A 25,662-nucleotide genomic window follows, 5' to 3' on the forward strand; every position below is an offset into this window, starting at 1 on the left:
TCTTTAAGTCATAGTGGGTCTTCATGCTGTCGGCTGATCTCTCTAGATTTCGCTGAGCATAGGCAAAAGCATGTTGAAGGTGTTTTCTTAGGTTTTCAACATACTCATGAGTTGTGGAGGCATTGATCAATGTCTGCTCTTGAGTTCTATAGAGCAGATGCTGGGGAAGCACCATCCTGCGTCCCGTCATCAGCTCAAACAGTGACATTTTAGTTGCAGATGAAGGGGTAGATCTGATGGCCATTAGGACAAGAGGTAATCGAATATCCCAACTTGGCCCAGAATCTGCCACAAAATTTTTTAATATGCTCACAATTGTTCTGTTGTATCTCTCAACTGCACCACTAGAGGCTGGCCGGTAAGCAATATGTAGCTTCCTTTTAACCCCAAGTATCTCCCACATCTTTGTCATTACTTCGTTGGTGAAATGGCTACCTCTGTCTGACTCAATCCTTTGGGGTAGTCCAAAATGCGAAAAAATGTGGTTGATCATCAGGGCAGCTGCTGTTTCTGCCTTGCAGTTTGGGGCCGGGAGACATTCCACCGATTTAGTAAACAAGCATGTCACTTGTTCCCTCTAGAGGAGCCAATCACGGGCCCAACGAAATCTACTTGCAAATCTGACCATGGCAGTATCATCCCCCTCTTTTGGAGAGGCACCCGCTGTGTGAGGGACGTTGGCTGAAATTGTGCACACCCAAGACACCCCTTCAAATATTGGTCGAGGTCCTGCCCCATGTGTGGCCAGTATGCAACCTCTCTTAAGATTTCAAGTGTTGTATGAAACCCCCTATGACCGGCTGTGGCCGTATCATGGGCGTGACTTAACATCAGGCTTCGGAATGAGGTAGGGACCACCCACTGATCATGGCCAGCTAGGGATTTCCTTACCAACAAACCGTCTTGGATTCGGAACATTTATGGACATTTCATCAACACTCTGAGGTCCTCTTTCCCTATGTAATCGGTATCCGTCAGGGGAAAGTTCTCAGGGTCCTCAATGTGTCGATAAAACGTACCAATGATTGGCTGCCCCTTCTGAGTCGTAATCAAATCAGCATCTGGGGTCTCCTTACTCCATTGTGCAGTTGAAAGATCATTGTGTTCATTTGTCTGGGACCTAGTGATAGCAGTGACCTGGATTTCCCCCAACAGGGACTCAATCTCTATTAGATCCCCTTGGGTGGCCCCGGTTTTGGCCAGCTGATCAGCTAAGTCATTTCCAGTTTTGTCTGGTCCCTCTACTTTGGAATGACCCTTGATCTTTTTCCAGTAGATGGTCATCTCATTCGTGGTGACCAGATCATCAACATTTTGAATTAATTTCCCATGTTTCAAGGGTTTGTTATTAGCACATAACATGCCTCTGGTCTTCCAGTTAACCAGGTGCTCCACGAACCCGTTCCGTACATAATCCGAATCAGTGATTATGACCAGTTCGTGGAGTTGATGTTGGACAGCAGTGAGGATGGCTTGATGCACAGCCATCAACTCTGCCACTTGACTCCTTCGGGGACCAATCTTGTACCCAGTGGAGGGTTCTGGGATTTCATTCACCCATGCATTCCCTACGCCAGCCACAAGTTCTTTTTCCCCGTTGTTGTCAACATGGTAAGAGCATCCATCCACATAGACAGTGGGAATTCCCTCACACTTGTCTTCTTCAAAGACTTTGTGTGGGGAATTGAGGTATGCCTCCATGTTGTCCTTGATTTTTAGACTTTCGTCCTTGAGACAGTTTTCTCTGGCACAATCATGCAAGTCAGCCAGACCTTTCACGAGGGGACTCTTCTTGTTTTGGCCATATCTGACCTCCACAGGAAAGCCTTGCATTGACAGAATCCAGGAAGTAATTCAGGAATTATTCACATTTCCGGCCCGGATTCTGTCACTTTGGAGATATTGCAGAGGCTGGTGTGGAGTCTCCACTATGATGTGTTCCCCCTGGATAAACGGCTGATAATTCTTCAATGCCCACACCGTTGCCAGGAGTGCCTTTTCAGAGTCGTTGAATTTTTCCTCCACAGAGGATAAAGTTTTACTCGCATAGGAGATTACTTTATTGACCTTGTCATACTTTTGGTATAATACTGCAGTCAAGCATGTATTCGAGAACCCTGTCTCCAAGAAGAACTCCTTGTTTCTGACAGGGTAAGCTAGGCAATGCGCTTGTGAGAGGCTTCTTTTGAGTTGTTTTACTGCCTCGGCTTGTTCTGGACCCAATTCCCACTTGACCCCCCCTCTTGTGATCTCTGCGTAGCCCTCAAGGAACTTTCTACGATAATTAGTCAGTCCAAGGAGGCTCCTTAGTTCCTGCAGAGTTGTGGGGTCTTTCAATTTCTGGAGTGCTTCCACTTTCTTTTCCTGGGGACAGAGACCCTGAGGAGTAATCTCATGCCCCAAGAAATTTACACGGTTTCTACACCACTGTGCCTTTTGGAAGGAACGTTTTGCTCCGGCAGCCCTCAACTGTGTCAGAACATAACGGATCTCTGCTATGTGTTCCTCCACAGTTGAGCTTTTGATGAGGACATCGTCTACATAGCCCAGGTTACCCCTCTCACCCAGGTCGGGCATGGCCTTATGTAGAAAAATGTTGAATTCATTGCTGGAGTTGATGTATCCTAAGGGAGTCCGGGTCCATTTGTACTGCTGCCCCCCAAAGGTAAAGGCCAGCTTGTATTGGTCCTCCCTACTGACAGACAGAGTCCAGTATCCATTGGTCAGGTCTATTGCAGTGAATACCTGTGACCCTTGGATCTGGGTCAGCCCATGGTCAATGTAGGGAAGAGGCCATCGGGAGGTATGGACCCGTTTGTTGAGCTTCCTACGGTGGTGCAGAGTCTCCACTGGCCGTTTGGCTTCAATATCCCCAGCACCGGATTATTGAAGGTGCTGTGGACTGGATGGATTATCCCACGGACTCAAGGTTCTTAATTATTTCAGTAAGGGACTCCATTGATGCGAGAGACAAGCGATATTGCTTCACAAACACTGGAGTCATGCCAGGGTCCGTGGGTTTTGTGGATGTCGGTGCGTCCACAGTCATATGAGTCCACCGCAAAGAGAAAATCCAAGAAAATTTGTTTCAACTTTTGCTTCTGCTCCAGAGTCTCACAGGCATCAGCTAGGTTGACTCTCTCTTCAACCATCTGCCTGAAGCCTGGAAAGACTTCTGGTTTCGCTATCTCAGCGGCCTCCTCCAGCTGGGTGGAGAAGTCCCTGGTCAGAGTGCTGATTTGGACTGGTGGCTTCAGGTGGGAAAGGCAGCCCTCATGGACCTGGAAAATCACCTCATCCCTCCTGAAGTCAAAAGTCACATCTCCCTTACCATAAGGGCAGGAAGTGTACACCAGGAAGTTCCCCCCATGCCGGGTGAAGATCCTGTCTGGTGTTGTGTTGTCATCACTGTCACTGTCAAAACAGTCCTTGGGGATTGGTCCTAACAGTTAATTTCCTAAATCAATGGAAAAATGTCGGTCACCAACTGCCATTCCAATAATGGTGCCTGCGGCTAGAGTGAAACTTTTTAAGTCGCTGTTATCCACCTCTATTGGAATGGTGTCATGTTCTATATTGACTAGTGGTGTTGGGTTTACCCCCAACCCTTGCTGTTGGAGAGAAGCCTTTAGATGAATATAAGCATCAGGGTTTTTCAATTTCTGTCCTCTTAACTTTCACTTCCAGGGAGAATTGTCCGGTCCTTTCTGGGATGGTGACTTTCTCTCCAATCTGAATTTCAACTGCATAAGGCAGCAGATGAGCTGACCTAAATGCTTTCTCTGGATCATCAAAGCCCATGGGATTATCCGCCAATCGGGACCAAGCTTTGAAGTTTATTAGGTCCAAACTAATGGCAAAGCGATTGAGAATATCACTGCTAAGTAAAAGGTGGCAGTGACGTCTCGCACGACCCAACAATTATGGACTATGCTCTTGTTGCCTATGGAGATTTTGAGCATACACCTGCTTGGCAGGAGATGTTTGGAATTGGGTGCTTATGAGTCTAAATGTGTGAATGCCTGGATCTTTTGGGAGTTGGCGGAACATGGCTTCGCTGATGAAGCTCTTACCATTGTTCACACAAACTCGGGCGAGAACAGAGTCCTTCCCTTCATTTAACTGAACAGGGATGAACAATTGCTCTCCAATTTGCTGAATACCAGCCAGGCTCTGAGCCGATTTCACATCTTTCTGGACTATAGGAGTGGGAATATCTGATTGTGGATTGGTAAAGAAATTCAGAGTATTTCCTTCCAGTGTGGAATGCCACCTTAAACTGGAAGGAAGGTTGATTTTCAGAAATAGAGAGGACCCCCCATCACCAGTCTGTTGTCCTACTGCTATCACTGTCACGTCTGGAATTTGGTTGTTCTGGAAGTGAAATTCTACTTGGTCAGACTTTTGTTCAACCATGTGGCAGGTGCCGTTTAAACTAACACGGTTGACACTCTGTTTCAATTTTATTGGTCGGCAAGTCTGGGTCCAGAGGACCTTGTTTACACAGTCTGTTAGGGGTGACAACCTTCACAGGAGGTAATTCCCCAGTAAACAAGGGGTGCCCTCTTGAGTCACAACTATGACCGGGTGCTTCACTTGTGTCGCCCAATTTTAATGTCCAAATCTGCAGTCCCCTCAACGGGAATTTCCTTCCCGTCAAAGTTCCGAAGTTGTCCAGGAAGCGAGGTGAGAGGAATTTGATAATTCTCCCCCCTTCCTGAATTCAGTTTATCAAAGGGTTTTTTGGACAGAAGGGTAGCTTGGGATCCAGTGTCCACCAGTGCCAAAATTGTACCCTTCCCCGGTATTTGTAATGGGGCATAGTATCCCTCCTTCTCCGCAAGGGGGCACAGATAATGTACATTTTTGGACAACTGGTGGGTTAGTTTTTCAGTTTTGGACACTGAAAGAGAAGAGATTTGGGCAGAATTATGTGGGGAATCTGAAAGAAAAAGGTGGCAACTAGAGATGGAAGAAGTTTTGAGTTCCCCTGGTTCCGGTTCTGGGCGCCCCCCCCTCCCCGCCTTTTTGGAGGCAGTCACAGGATGGGTTTGAACAAGGGGATTTTGATGCTGTTGGTTCTAGGATGGGATGATGGACGGCGCTAGCTCAGTCCCCACATCTACCCAGTCTGGATTTGAATCCTTTGGGACCCATTTTTCTTTGGGAGGAGTTCCCCCATCTCTGAAGGAGAAGATCCTTTTCCCAGTATCCTCTGAGGACCCCTCTCCTTCAAATTGGAAGATATGTACCTCCTCCACAAAATGGGTCTGTTTGGGTACTTTGTTTCTCCTACCTCCTCCTTGGGTGGCAGACTTTCAGGGGCAGGAGATTTTGTTTCCGGTTCCTGGGTTTCCAGAGGCTGTTTACAAGTGGGGAAGGAAGCTTCCTCCAAGGCTTTATACCCCCCTTCCCCTTGTGCCTCCTCCCTGGGAACCGGTGGTTTGTTGGGGTGCTGCCCCGTCATTGTTCTGGAGCACCAGGTCCAGAGTTAGAGGTATTCTGTGCCGGCATGCCCGTCTGAGGGTTCTGTTGAGCCCTCAGCATGCGACCCAGATCCTGTGCCATGTTTTGGACCTGGCGCTCAAGCTGTGAAACCCACTCAGGCTGATACGGGGTTCTGTTTTCCCCTGGGCTGATGGTAATACCCCGGGTTGGGAAGATTTGGGTACCCCCTCCACCCTTGGCCTCCCCTCTCCCAGATTAGTTTGCCTGGGCTCAGGAAAGTGGGGAAAGAAGGATGGCGTGTTCTGGGGTTGAAAGTTTTGTGGATACCTGGCGAAGAAGTTCTGTCCAGGATTTGGGGAGTTTCTGCCCTTCTGGGGGAAGTTAGGAGGGAAGTTCCCTGGGTTAGGTGCCTGGTTGGACCCCCCCCTTGGGCTGGAGGAGTCCACACATAACCCAGGATGGGTCTGTTCCCCTTGTAGCGGGGATTTACATAGTCAGGGGAGTGAGGGATCCCATTTGTGGGACTACCTCCTTGGCTCCCTTTCTGTGACTGGCCCGAGGGCCTTCTGGGCTTGGAATTATTCTGTTGTGCAGGCAAGTATTTAGGCCCCCCATCTCCAAATCCAAAATGGGGGCAACCTTTCCCTCTGCCACCTTAGCAGCAGCAGGGGTGCTGGTTGGTTTGGGGCTTTTTTGAGTATTTTTGTTGTCTATGGGCTTTTGCACTTCATAGATCCAGGTGGCCTGTTCAATGACCCAGTCTAGTGATCTTTTCTCATGAAAATCTCTCACTAGCTGGGTCATGATGTATTTTGGTAGAGCATGGAAAAACGTATTAACAAATTCTTTGCTGTCCGTGCGCACCCTTCTGGTAGTCTGTGCAAAGGCACGCTTTAGCTCCTGCACAAATTCTTGTGGGGCCTGATCCTCCCCACATTGCAAGTTGTAGGCTGCCTTGCGAGCCTCTTGGGGATTTCTGTGAACAGAAAAATGCTTTAGGATGGCTGCCCTATATGTGAACCATCTTGAATGATTTTGGTCTTCCAGCCCCGCAAAGAAACTGGAGTATCCTGGGGAGAATGTCAATTTCACATACTGAATGCAGCTACTGCTGTCCTTCGAATGGAAAGTCTCCATCATTTGCTCAAAGAGCTCTAAGTGTTCCCAAACAGAATACTTAGCGTTCTTATGATAAGGTGTGATGACGCTCCTTATTGCCTTGATCTGTTTTAAGGGGTCCTTAAGCAAGGCCCTTTTTGCCTTATTGGCCTTCTTGGTTCGGGTAACTTTGGTCCATTCATCCTCTGACTCAGAGGCACTGCTCCCAGAGGTGCCCGCCTGGTCTTCCAGGTTATCCCGGATTCTGCGAGCCTGGGAATGGCTGGCAGAATGTGGGGACCTAGTCTCCTGTGTCCTGGGGCGCTCAGAGGAGTCTTCTGATTCCTCCTTGCTCCCAGGATTTGATGGGTACCCCACCACTGTCCTAACTGGGCAGAGGTTTTCAGGATGCCCTTAGTGGGCCTACTCTCCTGGAGTTCCCCACTAGATTTCACAGTACTTGGGTGCCCATACCCAGATGCCCGCCCATCCATTCCTGGGAGGCACTGGCCTATGAGTCCCATGCTTCTGACTGGATAGTAATCTGCCATCCCCGTGGCCCTGGGCTCATGTGCGCCAGGGGACATGGGGGTTGTAGAGTCCAGGGACTGGGAGAGATGAAGGCCTCTGGTACTAGGGTTCCTGAGGTTAGGCTCAGGTGTTTCCCTTTCCCAGCGAGCCTCATCTCTATCAGCCCCTGCTCCCTGTTGCCTTGCAAGAACCTGAGCTTTCTGTTCCTCAATCAAGGCCTTACTCGTCTCTATCAGTCTCTTTTGCATGGCTATCTATCTGAGGAGTCTATCATTGTCCTCACAGAGAGCCTCATTTTCTCTCTGTGCTTCCTGGTTTGACTTTGAGTACTGGGCCAGACTTTGCTGCAGGAGGGTTACCTCGTGAGTCCCGTCCCTACTGGCCTGCTCCTTTCATGCCAGAGCATCCTCCACCCTCCTGGTGTGCTCTAACAGTCTATCATGCTCTTTTTGGAGGTCACCCAGTCCCTGGAGGGCCAGGTGATTTTCTTCCAGTTTCCCTTTTAAGTGACAGACTTCCTGGTTTAAGGTGTCCCTTTCCTGAGCAAGAGCCTGCCTCTGTGCCGCCAGGTCATCCATCTGTCTTTGAAGAGCACCAGCTTTCTGGCACTCTTCATCAAACTCTGCCTGGGTATCCAGGTCTTTCAGAATTAATGTGTTGCTCTCTGCCTTCTCTCTATCTAGGGGGCTTTGCAGGGTGACTACCTGCTCTGCGCATACCCTGTTGAAATCCAGTTGTTGCTCCAGCCTTTTCTGGCTCTGCTCTGCAGAAGAGAGTCCACACCTTCTTGGTACTCCTTCTGCAAGGCCAGAATTCTGGTATCCTGGTCTGCCTTTTCCTGTTGCAGGATACCCATATCCTCTTATTTTTTAATGATGTACTGCCTGCTTTCATTTTCTGACTCCTGGCTCTTCTGCAGCCACTGCTCAGAAGAGTCCAGATCAGATTGGGCCTTTTCTAATGCCATCAGTTGCCTACCTGCCAGATCTTGGCCTTCAGCATATTTGTCCTGTATGGCTCCCATAGATAAATATAAATATGCAGCTATCTTGGCAATCTTATTTTGCTTATCCTTGGCCTTAGGAGCCATATATAGTTCACTCAGGGCCACATGTAAGGGACCCTGATCTCTCCAGATATCTAACCCAGTTGCAGTGATCTGTTGTGTGATTGCCTGCAACCACACGTTCTGGTCCTGCTCAGTCCATTCACCTCTCACAAATAACTTATGTAAAAGGTGTTCTCTAGCTATCTTGATCTCTACCAATGTCGCCATTCTGGAAATTGATTTCCTTCCTGACTTACAGAAGTTTATTATATTATCTTTGCAAAACAGACCGTTCCCTTTTGAGGGGTGCTTTTACAGTGTAACACAGCGTAGTAGCCCAACAGGATTTATGTATCCTGTCAGTTAACACACTGTATCAAGCTGCACAAGTAGTAGATCTAATCCAGAAATCCCGGCCACGAGCCCCAATCTGTAAGTGATTTCAATCCAGCACTCCAACTAAGTCAATGCCTAGTATGGGATGCCCAATGGAAACCCTTATTTATATATTTTTATGTCAAAGTTTGTTTAATTCTGGATGATGTACACTTATATAATGCCCCTCTCTTTGAATTCCCCCAGTCACACTGAACCAAGAAATAGGTTTGTTTTGCAAATTAAAAGATTTATTTGAAGAATTGAACAATATATATATTATACTTTTATGAATATGAATAATATCTGAATATCACACTTATGAATATGAACAATGATCAGCAATGGGTAATATTACAATATCAACAATCTCTTTAATCGATTAGGAGTAGAAATAGGAAGAATAATGTAGCAGAGAATACTTGTGTGGGTTCAAGGAAATGCAGTGAGATGAAAGAATGCAACACAGAAATAAGACTTGATATGACTTCAATCAAAATACAATATGATCACTCTTTCCCCTGTGCTCACTCCCCCCACTATGCAAGATGAAGAGATGGAATGAGGGCACACAGATATCAGGAATAACAATCACAATGCAGTCCAATCCCAATTCCCCCAGCAAGCTTAGAGAGAACAGATATGATTTTAAAACAAGTCAAAATGCTTTTAAATGTGGTTTGAATTGAATGGGAAAAATGCTAAAAATTATTTTAATTTGCTAAATGAGATTCAGAACTAGTGAGAGTTGCTTTGGATAGGTTCTGGTCAACACTAGCAATGATTATAGAATGATTAGGAGATAGAAAACGAAATTCAGAAATTGAAAGCAAGAAATAGCTATTTTTACATAGAATGAAATTGAGCCAAATGCGAAATCGCGGCAACTTTTCCGCTTGTGTGAAACGCGATTACCGCAAAACTATAAGGAATTGGAATGTTGTTTTGGGTTCGTTTGAAAGCTGAGGTTCATTTCTAGGACGTACGGTTCAAAAGTTACAGAGGTTTTTTTGAAGGTAGATTTTTCTCAGAAACCGAGTCAAGATTTCAAAATGAAAGATTGCGCTTTAAAGATTTGGAACCAATATGGACTTATACTAAGGGGCTATGAAAGTACAAGATACCCAACGGGACAACCACCAGAACAGGGCAGGGCGCCTTCCACTCTGGTTGTTGTGCGCCAAGACACTTGACTGTCTTCAAAATATCAGCGCATAGATGATTATCGCTACAGTTATCACAGGCAATATAATGAGAAGAATTCAGGATGGACACAAGATTCAATGCAGTTCTGGATAGGTTGAAATGGATTGAATAGCATTACTTTAAACTAAGAGATGACTATGGGCAGTTTCTAGACTAAATACTCACTCCTATGGCTTTAGAATGAAGTGGGCCCGTCAAAGATCTGGTCAAGGGTTTGGACTTCACTCGCCACCGGACAGGTCTCAGGCACTGGGTTCTGCTCTCAGCAAGGCCCTCTGGTTTGCACGGCCTCTTGGACTGGGTCTGACGGGTTGGTTCTGGGAACAGCTCCGCTCTATGGGTCTGGATCTTGGTTCTAGCACGAGGTTCTTAGCTAGAACAGCAAAACAGCTCAGCCAGTCTGTTGGATTTTGTGGTGCCCCTTGGAAGTTTAGGGGTTAGAATCAGGTTGCAAAAGATTCTGAGACCAGCTGAAAAAGGTTTCAGCTTCTTGGGCTAGGCCTCTCTGCTTCAAGGTTCTAGAGTTTGGTTCTAGAGTCTGGTCTCTGGATCTGTGTCTGGAGCCTGGATCTTCCTGCAGGGTGCTTCGCCAAGAAAGCAGTTGAGGAGTGGAAAGTGTGTGTCTTGTCTGTCCTCAGCAGTCCCTATTTATGTATTTCCAAAGTGGGTGGGGAGACTGATTCTACTATGCCCAACCCTCTAAGGATCTGATAGGTCAGAGAATTTCCCCTCTCCTGATTTGAGATAGGAGCAGTGTGTCATCAGGTGTCAGAGTGATGCTGTGTTTATGGCCCAAAGGAAATCCCTCCCCTTTGCTTTTTCTTAGGAAATCTATTTTCCCCAAAAAACATATTTCCAAGATACACAAGTTGTTCAAAATACATAATTACATGACAAATTGCCCAAGGTACATTTCTGTTCAACTCCCATCTTCCTGCGAGCTATGGTTCATAAATGACAACTTTTTTGCGCTTTTGGTGGGTTTCTCAATGTTAGTTCTGCACCAATTCATTTATACATGCATGCACATCCCATCTGGGCACATTTCTGTAATTTTTCATGTTCCTAACATAAACACAATGGCTACAATATGAATAATTTCCGGGGTTCAGTCTCAGAACATTGTACAGATTCCAAATTAGTCTTAAACTGTGAGCAAATTTTTCATTTTAACAATCTCTAAGTTTCATATTTTTGTCAGTTCAGTACACTTTGCTATAAGCATTTTTCTAAAACATACATTTACACCAACTTCAATCAACAATTTCAGTCTGGCCCGCCTCCAGAGCTGGGCTGAGTCAGAGGGTCACATGGCTTGCCTTCCTGCCCGAGCAGTTTGCTGTCAGTCACACCCAAAGTAGCATTCCTATTCAGCGCAAGGAATCCATTGTTTCTTGGTCTGGCCAGCAGGGGAAATCTCCTCCCCTTCTGATTAACATGCCAATGCGAAATGCTCTCCTTTTGGTGGGAATGAACAAGGTGTGAGATTCTCAGGGGAAGAAGCCTCTTGCGAGTTTTAACTGAATCAGGTTACCTTCTGGTCAATTGGAACATAGTTCCTTGTCAAAAAAATACATTTATATATTTAAAATAAGCAAACCCATCTTTACTTTCGGTCCTTTTTCCACATGAAAATCAATGTGTGGCACTCTTATATGGCATTTTGATGGAAATCTCTTCTTTGGCATAGTTTGAGTTCAATGTTCAACTTTACACATGATAGGTTTTAAATCGCCGGCTTCTGACAGAGGTGAGCAACGGTACTACACCCATTTTTGACATCTTTCTTTCCATCAAGTATCTTTAAAAGAGGATTTTGTTCTGATAACATGATTCTTGCTGACATTGGGCCTCATTACGACCCAGGCGGTAAGGGGTTTACGGCAGCGTAAACAGCGCCGACCCTTACCGCCTGAGTACGAGGTCCCTTAGCGCCATGGAGCTTTTAACACCTGCGCAGGTGTTAAAATCCATGGCGCTAAGGGACCATGGAGTTAATTACGCCACCGTAATTTACGGTGGCGTAATTAACGCCTTCCCCACTCCCATTATGCCCTATGGGGCAAAAATGGGAATGGGGAAGGGTAAATGGGGATTGGGGACTTACCGCCCCGCCAAGGTCGGAATTGGGCGGTAAGTCCGCCAACCACCATGGCGTAAACGTAGTTTACGCCATGGTGGTAAAGTCACGGCCCAGGCGGTAACTTACCGCCTGGGTCGTAATGAGGCCCATTGTATTAATGTGGATTCTTGCAGTAGAATAATGTGGAACACCCAACAAGGAGGTTGGACCTTTAAGGTGGTTTGTGAGCCATGATTTTTGCACATTTTTGACAATCAAGAAAACGGATTTCCAAACAGCTCTGTGTTTCTTTTTGGCAATCAGCATTGCTTTTTCAAGTGATTTCAGGCTACTTTGTGGGTAGCCCAATGGTGGGTTTTGGCAGTGGTCTCCTGTGTTACCACTGACATAGGCAAACATGGATGGCGGCCTATTTTTCAGATTTTTACTGCGCAATTTTGGGTGATTTTCAGCAAGCAGCATGCTTTCCGGCGGCCATTATGATGTTTCTGCTGCAAGCAATGCCCAGTAATGTTGCAGGGCTTGGAGTAGTGAGTTGAGATATCCCACAACACTATAATTTGTGAGTAAAATTGGCTAAAAAGTCATTAAGCCTACAATCCGTTCTGTAGGCTAACTCATGGAAAAATAAACAGATGCCAGGCCACCAACAGTACACCAGTGCCTTTAAAAACACTTTCATGATGCTGCACCAACAGTATTTGCCAGCATTCCCACTGTAAAAATGTTACATGATTGTGCCTACAATATACTCCAACAAAGATAGCGTTAATCACATGCTTATGGTGCCTAGTCTATATCCATTGTATGCATAAGCAAGCAGGGTCATGTAAACACATTGGGCCTCATCACGAGTTTGGCGGTAACCCTTAAATTCGGCGGTCACGCTATTACCACCGGATCTAAGGGTCCGCCAAATCAGGGCATCGGCGGATTTCTCCCCAGCTCTGAGTTGGGGGGAAATCCACCGAAAATTCGCGCTATTACCGCCAGCGGGAAATCTGCCAGCGGTAAGAGCGTGAAAATTCCCCATTGAGCCCAATGGGGAATGGGGCATTCCCGAATGGGCTCAGTGGGGAATGGGGAATTCCATTACCGCCAAACCCATGATCCGGCGCGAATAGCGCTGGGGGGTTTGGCGGTAGGGCTAATACCGCCGGCGGTAATACCACCAGCGTTACCGCCCAACTCGTGATGAGGCCCATTGTCATGCTTCCTGTGCCTAAATATGTGCCAGTAATACACTGTAAAACACTTTCATGATGATGCCACAATATATGGCAGCATGGCCCTGTATTACCCTTTGTCATGCCCGATGTGTCCAAATATATGCCATTATTGGCACTGTAAACACTTTCATAATAGCAAATAAACTGACAAGGAGTGTCAGATTGAGCGAAAGCAGTATTGTACCCAGAACTAAATCAAAGAGGTTAACAAACTAATGTGGAGAAGACTTGAAAAAGATTGATGTACAAGAGTGTAACAACTGAGGTCAAAGGTGGAAAGTTATGGTTGCGCGACCAGTGATGGGTTGATCGGGTAGTCTGACAACTGCGCCTAGTCCTGGGAGATCCCAACTGTGAAGTTTATTTACAGCGCAAATCAAGCCAAGGCCAAGGAGAAGCACAGGCCTCCTGGTTGTGTGATCTGTGATGGGTGGATCGTGTGGTCTGACAACTGCTCCTAGAGCAGCGGGCCATAGGTGGTGAGAAGCCTGGTATTTTGTGGCAAGTCAATTGAGTACTACAGTACAGTCTTGGGGAATGACATCCTGAGAGCTTAAAGAACTGAGAAACACTGTCTTGGGGAAGGAAACCTCAAGATCCCCTTTTTATGAACTGTGCTAAATTGAACCTGGGGAAGGGAAGCTCAAGATTTGGCAGCGCATTGGTTAGACCAACATCTATTGGAACTATATTAAGCCTGAATTATAAGTCCCAAGAAGAACAGCTAAGACTTTAATTTTGAACACTTTTTCGGTTAAGAGAAATCCCACACTTAGTTTATTTATAGATGTGAGGGCAAGAATAGGTTTTGGGACACAGACATAACTTTGATTTGAATTTACAGACTCAGACTTTCTTTAGTTTTCTTTAGGATATAGAAATCAACATATAGGTTATGGGGCAAGTTAGGCCTTACGCCATCCTGACATTTGTATACAGCTCGTTGAAACTTTAGTTCTGTTGTTTGTGTCGTCTCTCTTGATACCATGCCTGTTGCACAAGTGCCAGGTTCCAGCATCTATGAGTCCGGAAAAAACTCTTGCCACTAGTAGGGCAATTAACCTAAAGAGCAGAAGCATCAATGGTGTAATGACCCCTCAGGCCCTCTAGCTATATTATTGTGTATTAATTGTATTAGGCAGTGGTGGTGGTGAAAAAGACTATGAGACGGAAGGAGCTGAATTGTTCCTACTGACTGCTGAGCTGGATGATGTGGGTACAACGACTGCCAATTCACAAACTCTTTACAATAATTTCATTACTCATTAACTACATTCATGTTCTGTCTAGCCTGTAATCCTCCTTTAGTTAAATTAGCTGGGCACCTTCTCTCCTTCGATCCATTCTCTTCCTCAGAAACTAGTTCCTGCTCAGTGACCTTCCCTCCACTTCCCTCCCCTTACCTGCACGGGCTGAAGCTGCTGAATAGGTAACATTAATTTAGCCTCAGTACTTTCATTCTTTCTGCCTTTTCATGAAAATGCTTCACACGTAACATACTTCTGTCAAGTTCTTGCCTTCCCAACCAATCATTACTCCTTTAATTCCTTTATCAATCTTGATCTGCATCACCGTAATGAGTGCCTAAACCAGGGTTTGTTGTACTCTAAACGCTGAATTTAATATCCCTGAAAACTGTTCAAAACACATCTTCAAATGTTCACGATAATCAGCAGGGTTTTGGCCTTTAGAGTGCTAACGTGTTAATCTTGCTTCAATCTGTCTTCTTAGGACTGATCACCAGGAGGGTATGAAGAAATGAAGCAATGCATTAGTCAAACCTTTCAATGGTACCCTAGGGAGTTCTTGAATTGGTCAACATTTTTTTTGTTTTATTGTAGTGAAAGTGGACAGGCGGCAGGAGAGCCTGCAATAAGATCATAACAAGTAGGGTTATAACAGTCAATGATAACTTGTAACTCTTCTTGAAACGTAACAGGGTCTGCATGAACTTGGGGAACATTTGCATGCTTTTAATAGCTCAGTGGAGTGTAATGGTTCATGCACATGACTAATGAATTGCCTGCCCCAGATAACTGTCTCAACAGAAACTCTGCAGCAAGTGGGCGAATTGGGAGAGTCCTCAAAAGTCTTGTGTACACTAGGTGCAGACAAGAAGCTGAAGAAATTAGAAATCACCCATCTATTGTGCAATGCATCAATAGCTGAAAGTGATTGCAATGTACAGCCTCCCAGTGATCATATAGGTGTTGACTGACTATATGCTGGCAGTTCACTGAGGGATGAATCTGGGCTCTGAACATGGCTTTGCTCCTCTGGCATTGGACGCCGAGCAGAGGTATCTGCGTGACTTTTAACGGGTACCAGATCAGGTGCAAAATTCAATATAGCAGGGTTATATGAGTGTAAACTGTCCTTTGGCAGTTGTTTTGGCTGGGGTGCCTCTTGGAGAGCTAGATAAAGTCTGTTTTTAGGAACAGGCAAATTAGTACAATCAGTGTTTCAATTTTTAACTGCTCTTGGAGCTTCTCTTGCACATCCCTCCTAGCGCTTGTCATCAATTTGGACTTCTGTTTAGTAGCTTCCACGTACTATCGAAAAAATGCATCCTGTTTTTGAAGCACTTTTGGCTCCCATCTTTTTAAGATTTCTCATAGGTATATAATTCTGTCTAGATCAAATGTTCCTTCTTTGGGGTACTGGTTGGTGGGGTCACTATGAGTACAATAGTCCTATTTATCCAGAAAAGTTAAAGTCTTGGACGAGTAATGTGCAAACATGAAATGAGCTGGAATTTCCTTAGGGGACAGTAGCCCATGCTTCAGTCTACCTGACCGTATTCTTACGAGGTAAAACAGGAAATGGCCTACTGAGGAAGCATATGCCATTCTTTTGCAATGCCCGACGCTATAGCACCGGCAAACCAGTGGGCACTAACTGGCTCATTTGACCGCTCAATAACAGGAATTTACACACTATTGCCAAGACGCCATTCCTCCCCCATTGAAGTAGGTTTCTTAGTTCCCACTAACCATGGTCCATGTAGTAGCATCAAGACACAATGGCTTAATTACGACCCTGGCGCTCCCGTAATGAAGGGGCCGGTACGGGACCGGCCCCCTTCATTACGGGAGCGCCGATTACAAGCTTCCCATCGCGGGACCCGGATCGGACACCTGGTAAAACCAGGCGTGCTTTCCGGGTCCCGCGAGGGGAAGAAGGAGGTAACAACGGGCCAGTTGTAATCTGCCCGTTGTTACCTCCATCCCCATTCCCATTGAGCCCTGTGGGGGCTCAAATGGGAATGGGGAATGGTACCTGCAAGAAGAAATTACTGGGTCCTCCAATGTTGGAATGACCCGGTTATTCCTCATTCCAGAAATCCGGTAAATGAGCCGGATTTGGTGGGAGCCATGGGGCTAATAGCTTCATGGCTACCGCCAAACTCGTAATGAGGCCCAATGTATTGCTCCATTACGTCAATAGCGGTCAAGAATGATAGAAAGAGCAGAAACTAAAGTCTTCACCAAAGCCTCTCTTGCCAAGCCAACACATCTATAGCTGCACAAATTAATTGGATTGTGGACGGGTGAACGTACAGACACCATATTCTTGCACAGGGTCACTTTTCAGCACGCAGTATTCTTGGCCTCTAGCCCTAAAGTAACACCTGTTCCTGGTTATAAGATTTGGTGAGACTTACGAGAGAGACTCTGGTTATCTGTTGGGTTTAATTTGTGCAAATATCTTTTATATTTTGACATTCATTCAAGAATCATTCATACAAGAAAGCTGACTTTCTGTCTGCACATTTGATTTACCCCTCTAAATGTTGTGCCTGGATGCAAGGTGCTTAAATGTACACATTTACTTTTTCTGACAGCCAGATGTCTCCATGCGAGATGTTTTCTTTTTAGCAGACAGAGAGCACTCTCATTATCCTTTCCAGATACCATTTTGCAGAGAGACACATAATAAATAGGACAAACACATAAAAATGAAAACTGAAATATTTACCGAATCAGCCTATGAATAAAACATCTCCTTTTCCAGTTTGCAAATGGACTCCCCGGCTTCAGAGGACCCACTCAGCACAATCCCCACTAACTCTTACCTGCTTTAATGATCCTTGAGGCTTTAGCTGAGAAGTCTGTCTGCAGCAGCCTCTGTGGTGCCCAACACCAATGGTACCTATTTGGTGAGGAAAAAACTCAGACTCAGAAGATATTTAATACCAGCAGCTGCAGGGAATAACACAGAAACCTATAGCAACTTGATACTTCAGACAAGTCTCGATTATGCATAACCCCCACCTTCTGTACATAGTACATCACTTTATATAGACTTTATAATGCATTGTTGTCTACGAGCACGGAAAAAGAAAGTATGACACACTTCCCAATTCTCACAATGGCATTCCTATTTGAAAGCAGACAATTCAGAGCCCTCCCGCAACACTTCCTACACATTATGAGTGATATCAGTGCAGCTGTGCACATTCATTAAAAAAAACTGCAATCCCTTATCAATGCTCCGCTTGAAGCTAAGTCAACTTGCGCCAGGCTGATAATTAGCTGTATGTGTAGAGTTACATATACAAAGTCATATGCTGTCCTTAGCAAGCTTGTGAATATATTGATCTATATTTAGCTTTTTGTAACCAGCCCTCTTGCGGTCCCTATCGGGGGTGGGGAGGGTCTAACCTGTATCCTCACATGTATCCTGTTTCCACTTCACTGCTGCCACAATCCCATCCCCTCACTCCCCCCACCACTTACCGGCTGCAGTCTCTGGCCTCTTGTTACGGCCTGCAGGCCCTGAAACCGGAAGCCTGATGCACAGCAGGTGGCGCATTAGGGCACAGCCTATTGTGCCCTGGGATTCCTAGTACATGGCCATGAGTCTGCAAATGCAATGTATTCTTACTTTAGTGTACCAAAATGGAAAATCATCTTGTTACCAAGCATATATGTATTTCAAGATGGAGTCCTCTAAGTAGGCTAGGCCAGTGAAAGGATTATATAGTCTACCCTAAATAGCAGTACATAATTGTCACTGTTTGTTTTTTCAGTTTTAACTTATACGTACTGTGATGAATCAGTAATGATTCCTTACAGAAGCCTGGCCTGGGACCCTTCTCATTTGGCCTGCGAAGGGCAGACACTTCCTGATCCCGACCCTGGGGGTGGTGTTTTGCATGGATCACGTGGGGGGACAGGCCAGGAAGACTGACAAACCCCCCTGTTTAACTTTCCCCATAACCCATACTTTTAATGGCTGTTTGCCAAACCAAAGAAGTCAGAAAGTCTAACTTTGCCAATAGGGACTACAAGCCCCATAATCCCGCAGGTACTGGCACGAGGAAGAGTCATGTAGCAGGGGCCGTCAGGCAATTAAGCATACTAGCCCATACCTGAGGGAAGATGGGAGGCATACAAGGCCCCCTCGGGTGCAGGCAATTGGGAGGAGCTGGAACTGTGGGTGCAGTGTATGTAGTAGTAGCAGAAGGAAGAAGGCACAGTGTTGGCAATCCAGGTAGAAGTGGGAGAACCAAAGGGATGCTGGGACACTGATACAGCAGATTTCACCTGCTTGTCCTGTGATGGTATTGTTCCCCCAAACTCTGGTGTGCAGAGGCTGCGCAGCAGAAGGCGTGGAGGAAGGCTGCCTTTCCCCATGTGAGCTTAATTGCAGATATTGCGCAGCAAGAAGTATTTCAGAGACAGAGGTGAGATATTGCTGTGCAGCCGTGGGTCTCAGGAGTGAGAGGGGCTCCTTCATTTATTGACCGGAGACGCCTTTAACAAGGAAGGTTGTGTGTCCCAAGTGCAGCCAGAAGTTGTAGAAGTTGTACAGCATGCAGAGAAAGGAACCCAGAAGCCGGTGAGTTAAACCAGGTAATCTGATTCCTTGTGTCGAGCACTGCCGGCAACCGTATCCAGCTAAACAATCACTTGCCTATGAGAAGAAGTGATGCGAAGATAATCGTTAAGTCTTTAACAAAGGAACACTTGAATTGTAGCACTCGCGTGTGGTCAAATATTCCCTTGCTCACTCTTGTGAAGAGCAAATGCTGTAAAAACCAATTGTTGAACTTGAAACTTTGTAAAGCACATGAAGAAGTGGTTGTGCGTGCCTAAATATGATTGAAAACCAGTTGTTGAACTTAAAACTTTGTAAAGCACATGAAGAAATGGTCACGTGTACCTTTCTAGGAGGAAGAGTGACCTCTGAACCTTTATTTATGCAGTCAACAATTGCTAGCAAAGAAAAGTCAAGTGTTGAAACATTGTTATTTAAGTTGGCTAGAGCACGCATTGCCCAAGCCAAGAGTGAACAAGGTATTTCCCCAATTGAGACTGAAACCAGCCTTTCCCGAAACTAATGAACAGTCTAACCAATACTGTGAGCCAAATACAATCTCAGCATTGCCTAAGATACAAGTGTGCAGCCATTACCTGAAGCCAAGAGAGTGGCAACAAAACCTATTGGTAATTATTCTGGCTAACAGTAGACAAAGGGATAAAGGCTAGATTGGGGAAGGTTAACTTGCTACTTATAAACATTTCTGGAGCGGATACAGCCTACATTGCCAAAGATAATAGGAAGGAGAGAGAAGAGTGTCTTAAAGGCAATTCTAGGTTGCTCCCCCTCCCCCTATCAAGGGTAAGATCTGTGTTATCGAGGGAGTTGTTTCAAGTCACCTGCAAGAGAAATTAAGTGTGAAAAATACAAGTACCAGAATCCTTAGAGACACTATAGTCAATTAACCTGCTACACCTGAAAAGGAAATGAAGACATGCCTGAAAAGGTAAAGAAACACAGCCTCCCTGAAGATTGATGGAGTCATGAAAACGAGCGTTTGGAGGAGAAGTCAATGCAGGAAAACTTGACTGGCAACAGAGTGCGCGCCTTGTCACTAATTCTTGACCAATTCTAGGTTGTTGTTGATTGCAGACAGACAAAAGAGTCAAAGAGGCTGCCCCTTTGGAAAAGAGATATTTCGAGGAAGAGTGCATTGCCTACTTGAAGGTGTTGAAGTACCAGAGGGTGAATCTTGTCATAACCAAATACTGTATAAAGTCACAAAGTACTGAAGCTGTGGTGGTGTATTTGGTTGTCAGAAGATTTGAGACTTCTGTAGCACAAATGAAGGTGGAATACTATCAGGCAAAGGAGTAGGCCCTCATGTAAACTTGTGTAGAAGTTGAAGTTGTTAAAGAAAAGTGATGTGACGTCATTGTGACAAAGAAACCTACTGTGACTACTAATCTTGTGAAAGAGACATACTGTGTGCTAACCATGAACTGGGTTTCATTAATGTTTACACAAGTTGCATTTCTTTTGAAGTGTTGCATTTCTTCTTGGACAACTGGAGGTTGTGGCAAAACATCGGGGTTGGGAATAACATTGATGCTGTCATGAGTAAGTGAAAAGTCTTTAATTCATCAAAGTTGAACTTTGGTTAACAGAACTTTACTTTAACTTTGAAGGAGCTAAGAACTGAACTAAGACTGTATCACAGAACATGGATTATTTTGTTTCCTTTTCCTTTTGAACTGAATTACGTTGAAGCCTGGAGAAAGGGAGTTCGCGCAGGTTACCAAGAGAGACTGTGAATATCATTATTGTTGTTATTATGAATTGCCATATATTTCTTTATGTGTTTGATGTTTAAGTGTCAGGGCCACACATCCTGTGTCAGAGTGTTTCCCTTTAGTTTTAATAGGCAGGGAAATCCTTGTTAGAGTAGGGATAGTGAGGCATTTGATAACATTTATAATTTAATAAAATGGCATATGTTAAAAAATCATCCCAGATTTGTCTGCCTCACATTTCTGACCCCTCACAGTACATTGGTACTTAAAATTCTCTTGACTCCTCATTTCATCCTATTGCATTTTTCTTCCACACAAGTATGTTGGTGGGAATTACTCAATATGTTCATGTACTTTTGTTCGTTAGGTCTTTTTGACCTAATTATAGGTGTACCTTTTAGTGTTTTCCCTTTTGACCTACTTACCTGACTGAACATGAGGAGCGTGGGTTGCGGCGGTTTCCTCCGCTCCTCATGTTTAGGTATCTACAGCCTCGGAAGTTGCAGGGGTGTCCTGTGCATCCTAACAATGGAAGCAGGGGACAAACATTGCTCGGGCCCCCGTTTTCAATGAACTGTCAAAATGGGGGCTCGAGCAGTTTTACTGTAGGGAGTCTGCCCGCGATCGAGGCAGGATTAATACAGCAGAAGAAGCCGGGACCACTGAGGGTCCTGAGAGGATCGCTGCCTCTTCCTATCCCAGTACAGTGGTGGTACAGCAGAAAGTCGGTGTGGTGGAACACGCAGCGGAATCTCCAGTGACTGGGTCGCATAGGAGATTCGTAGGAGCTTGGTAAGCTCTAAGTTGGTGTGCCGGCTGCTTGAGCGAACAACCAGAAATGGTTCGCTGAGTCCAGGAGAGCCACAGAAGCCAATGGCCAGTAAGCACCAAGCGAGACCGATTTACCCGGTGAGTTGCCCACTTGCAAGTGGTACAGGAGCGCTCGAGTGATGCTCGCGTGTGCATGACAGAAGCATTTTCATTGACTACCAAATTATTAGAAAGCCACAAAGGTGGCAGTTAATGAAACTAAGTAGCTGTGATGTACCTTTTGTAAGTTTTTGGAGATCACAACAACCCGCCGAGAAAGCAGCATTGAGTATTGATAATATAAAGCAATGCCAAAGCCAAAAGAGAGCTCAAGCTGGGCCAAGTGAGAACATTAAGCAATACCAAGGCCAAAAGAGAGCCAAAGCGGGGCTAAGGGAGAATACTAAGCATTGCCTAAAGCCGGGGGGCGTGGCTTGGCGGCCATGCAAGCGTGAGCTAACTCTGAGAGGCTCCCACTCGATCCGGCCAATGATCCTGAAAAAAGGCGGAAATAAACACCGGAAGACCGAACAAACGCCAGGAAAAGGCATCGGAAGGCTCAGGGCACATACGGGAGAAGACCCGAGAAAAATCGGAAGTTGGAAGAGCGTAAACGGAGAGGGAGAGATGCGCGGCACCACCAACAAAATGGCAGGCGCGCGACACTGAGACCACGACCCGCGTCCTGCGACACGAAGATGGACCGGAGGTGAAGGGCGGTGCCGGGAGAGACAGCCGACCAACACCCAGCTCAGGCAGAACCGGAGTACTTCACGAGCGGCGTAGGCGCGAAGTACCAACTGCAGCTGGCGAGGGAAGGAGCCTGCGACGGCGCTGCAAGCAGTCGCGCTGCATTGAACTCGAGCGGGTAGAGACGCCGCGAGAAATGAGAGGCGGCCCACAGACCGGACCGAAGAAGAGCCCTCCCCTGCCAACGCGCAGGTGAGCAACAGCAACGGAGACCCGGTAGGGGAGAGAGGTGTGGCAGCGACCGGGACGTCAACACCCGGACCGAGGACTAAGCGACAGACTGCGGAGCCTGCGAGGGGAGCTGCGGCCGAACTGGGACGGCGCAGGGACGAGAGGCGGCCATCAGCATAACGACAAGAAGTGAACCAAAGGAGATACACACAGATGCAGACCCCGGCCCAGCCGGCCGCCTCAAGACAATTAGTGAGAGAGAAATATAACCCGCGAGGCGGCACCTCAATAGAAGCTACGAGCCACAAATTCAGCTGGCACGACTGGCCACCCGCCATAACACCAGGACAGGGGCAGTGACTAGGGGAAGAGCCGCCCCACGGTAAAATAGACTGCAAGCACCCACGGGTGTGCGGGAGGACAATACCGCAGAGAGACACGGTGGATGAGCAAATAAAGAGAGACGGAGGGAAGATGCTCTTTAAAGGTCAACACACGCAGGAAGTGCGTGAGTGAGTGCGAGGACTGAGCAGAAACCCACTGAAGCGCAACGCAGACCCCGACCAAGCAGGACCCAACTGCAGGCCGAGACGAGCAGGTATCAACATGGCAGACAAGCCAAAGAGCGGCAGGGGGAGACAGACAGTCATGGAGACATTTGCCCGCAAGTGTGATGACCAGCAGCCCGAGGCGGAAGAGAAAGACACGCTAGAGCCATATGTCACGCAAGGAGAGATCAGGCAAGTGGAAAGCAGCATATTGGAAGCCATAGGGGCGCTAAAGACGTCAATAGAAGGCAAGCTGGATGCAGTGATGGTGGATGTGGGACTCCTCAAACAAGACACGAGGAACCTGGCGGAGAGGATGACGACAGTAGAACAACAAGTGCACAGCAACTCAGCGGAAGTAACCACCTCGCGAACACAAATGTCAGAAGCAATAGAGAGAATCAATATACTAGAACGCAGAGCTGAAGACGCAGAAAGCAGGGCCCGGCGCAACAACGTACGCATAGTAGGGCTGCCGGAGGGGGAAGAGGGCAAAGACCCCACGAATTACATAGAGAACCTCCTGATCCAAGAAGTAGGAGCTGAGACCCTGTCCCAGGGCTTTGCAGTAGAGAGGGCACATCGGGCGCTAACCAGGAAACCGCGCCCAGGAGCACCACCAAGACCAATGATTGCAAAGATCATGAACTTTAAGGACAGGGAAAAAATCCTGACTTTCTCAAGAGAAGGAGGGAACATAACAAGAAATGGGGCCAAGATAACGATGCATCCAGACTACACGGTTCTTGTGCAAAGACAGAGAGCCCAGTTCTGGCAGACCAAAGAGCGCCTTCGAGCGGCAGGGGTGAAATTCATGCTGCTGTACCCAGCTAAACTTAAAGTACTACATAACAGGAAGACACAGATCTTCGAGACAACGGCCGACGCCCAGGAGTGGATGGGCCAACAAGGGATTCCGCAGTTGGCAGAGGGAGGCGAGCGAAACAGAAACCCCCCCCCGGCGAAACAGAGAGTGAAGCCGGGCACGATATGCGTATCCTGTGCCACAGCAACAAGACAGTAGAGACACCCTGCCGTGAAATATCGAAATAGGGTGACCGACAGCCTCCAAGTTGAAAAGCCTACAGTAAAGAGAATTGCAAGGGGAGCACAAAACTCAGGGAAGTGGAACCGCCAAGGCCCATAGCGGAACCCCAGTTAAGATAATGTTTATAGTGTCAGTTTCGAGATGCTACGCCACGACAGGCAGGCCCGAGAAGAGGAGGACGGCACCTGGAGAGCGGTGGGGCCCGAGCAGGGGGAGGGAGGCTGGGCGTTTGTTGATTTTTTTTTGTTAATAGTTATAGCAGTTGGAGAGTTAAGGCTAAGCCCGCAAGGAAAAGAGAAAAGCAGAAGGAGAAATAACAGTTGTCATACACAAAGAATCATTATGGAAGACAGACACAGGGAGCAGTACCCACGAGCAGAGAGCTGGTGGAAAGCACAAAGCGAGACTGTCAACAACGGAATACAGCGAACAGCAGGAGAACCGACCCGAGAAGGCAGACAAATAGACTATTTAAAATTCAACAGGCAGAAGAAGGGGAACAAATCCCTGGCAGGAGCAAACCGAGAGAATAAGACACTGAGCAGGCCCAGGGGAAAAAACAGGCTGCTAGCGCGAGTCTCCACAAGGACCGAGATGACCTGAGGATTGTCACGTGGAACGTCAGAGGGATGAACGCATATGTCAAGAGGCTGAGGATATATACCTGGTTGAACAAAACAAGGACCCACATTGCAATGTTGCAGGAGACACACCTGACGGCCGCAAAACAAGCTAAGATAGAGAAAAAATGGGGAGGTCAGATGTATAGCGCAACATACTCCAATTACGCAAGGGGAGTAATGACCTGGGTCGCTCCTGGAATCCCATTCCAGCTCATCAACCAAGAAAAAGACGCGGATGGCAGGGTTCTGATGGTCCATGGGATGCTGGAGAATCGGGAGATATGCCTGGTGAACACCTATGCCCCCAACCATGACGCGACGGCCTTCTTCAGGACACTCCCGCCCCGGCTGGCCCCGTACAGGAATGCTACGATGATCTGGGCGGGCGATCACAATTGCACATTGGACCCCCGGCTAGACAGGTCGGACAATAAGCACAAGAGAGCGGCGCCACCAGCGAGAGCACTACGACAGATGCTAGACCAACTCGAGCTCGAAGACATCTGGAGGAAGGTACATGGGAAAGAGAGGGGATACACGCACTATAGTGCCCCACATGGGACATTTACACGGATAGACTACCTTTTCACGGGCAAGGAGACACTGGGGGAAGTTACTGAGGCACATATACACGCGCGAACCCTATCTGACCACGCCCCCCTGCGAATTACATGGGAGCACACACACAGGAGAGCCCCTATACCCATGTGGAGATTAAGGGCAGAGGCATTATTAGACGGAGGTTTCCAAGAATACATCCAAAACGTAATAGACGATTATTTCGAGCATAATGGGGGTAGTGTGGGAAGCACGGGTACGGTATGGGAGGCCTTTAAGGTGGTGGTCAGAGGTGAGGCGATGGGGAAGACGGGAGGTCTTAGGCGAGAAACCCTAGCGCAACTAGATGAGCTGGAAGGGGAAATCGAGAAGGCCGAAGGGCAGGCGGGGGAGAGGGGAGCGGAACAGGGGAACCTCAACCACCCTGCGACAACAGTGTGTGGAGACCTGGGAAAGACTAGGGCGTCTTGACTATGGGAAATATATACAGAAATTACACGCCGAAGGGGACAAGCCTAGCAGACTCCTGGCCTGGCTAACCAAACAGGAAACTAAGCGGGAACCGATCAATGTAATC

Source organism: Ambystoma mexicanum, chromosome 8, assembly GCF_040938575.1.
Source record: "Ambystoma mexicanum isolate Mex_15411 chromosome 8, UKY_AmexF1_1, whole genome shotgun sequence".
Lineage (NCBI taxonomy): Eukaryota > Metazoa > Chordata > Amphibia > Caudata > Ambystomatidae > Ambystoma > Ambystoma mexicanum.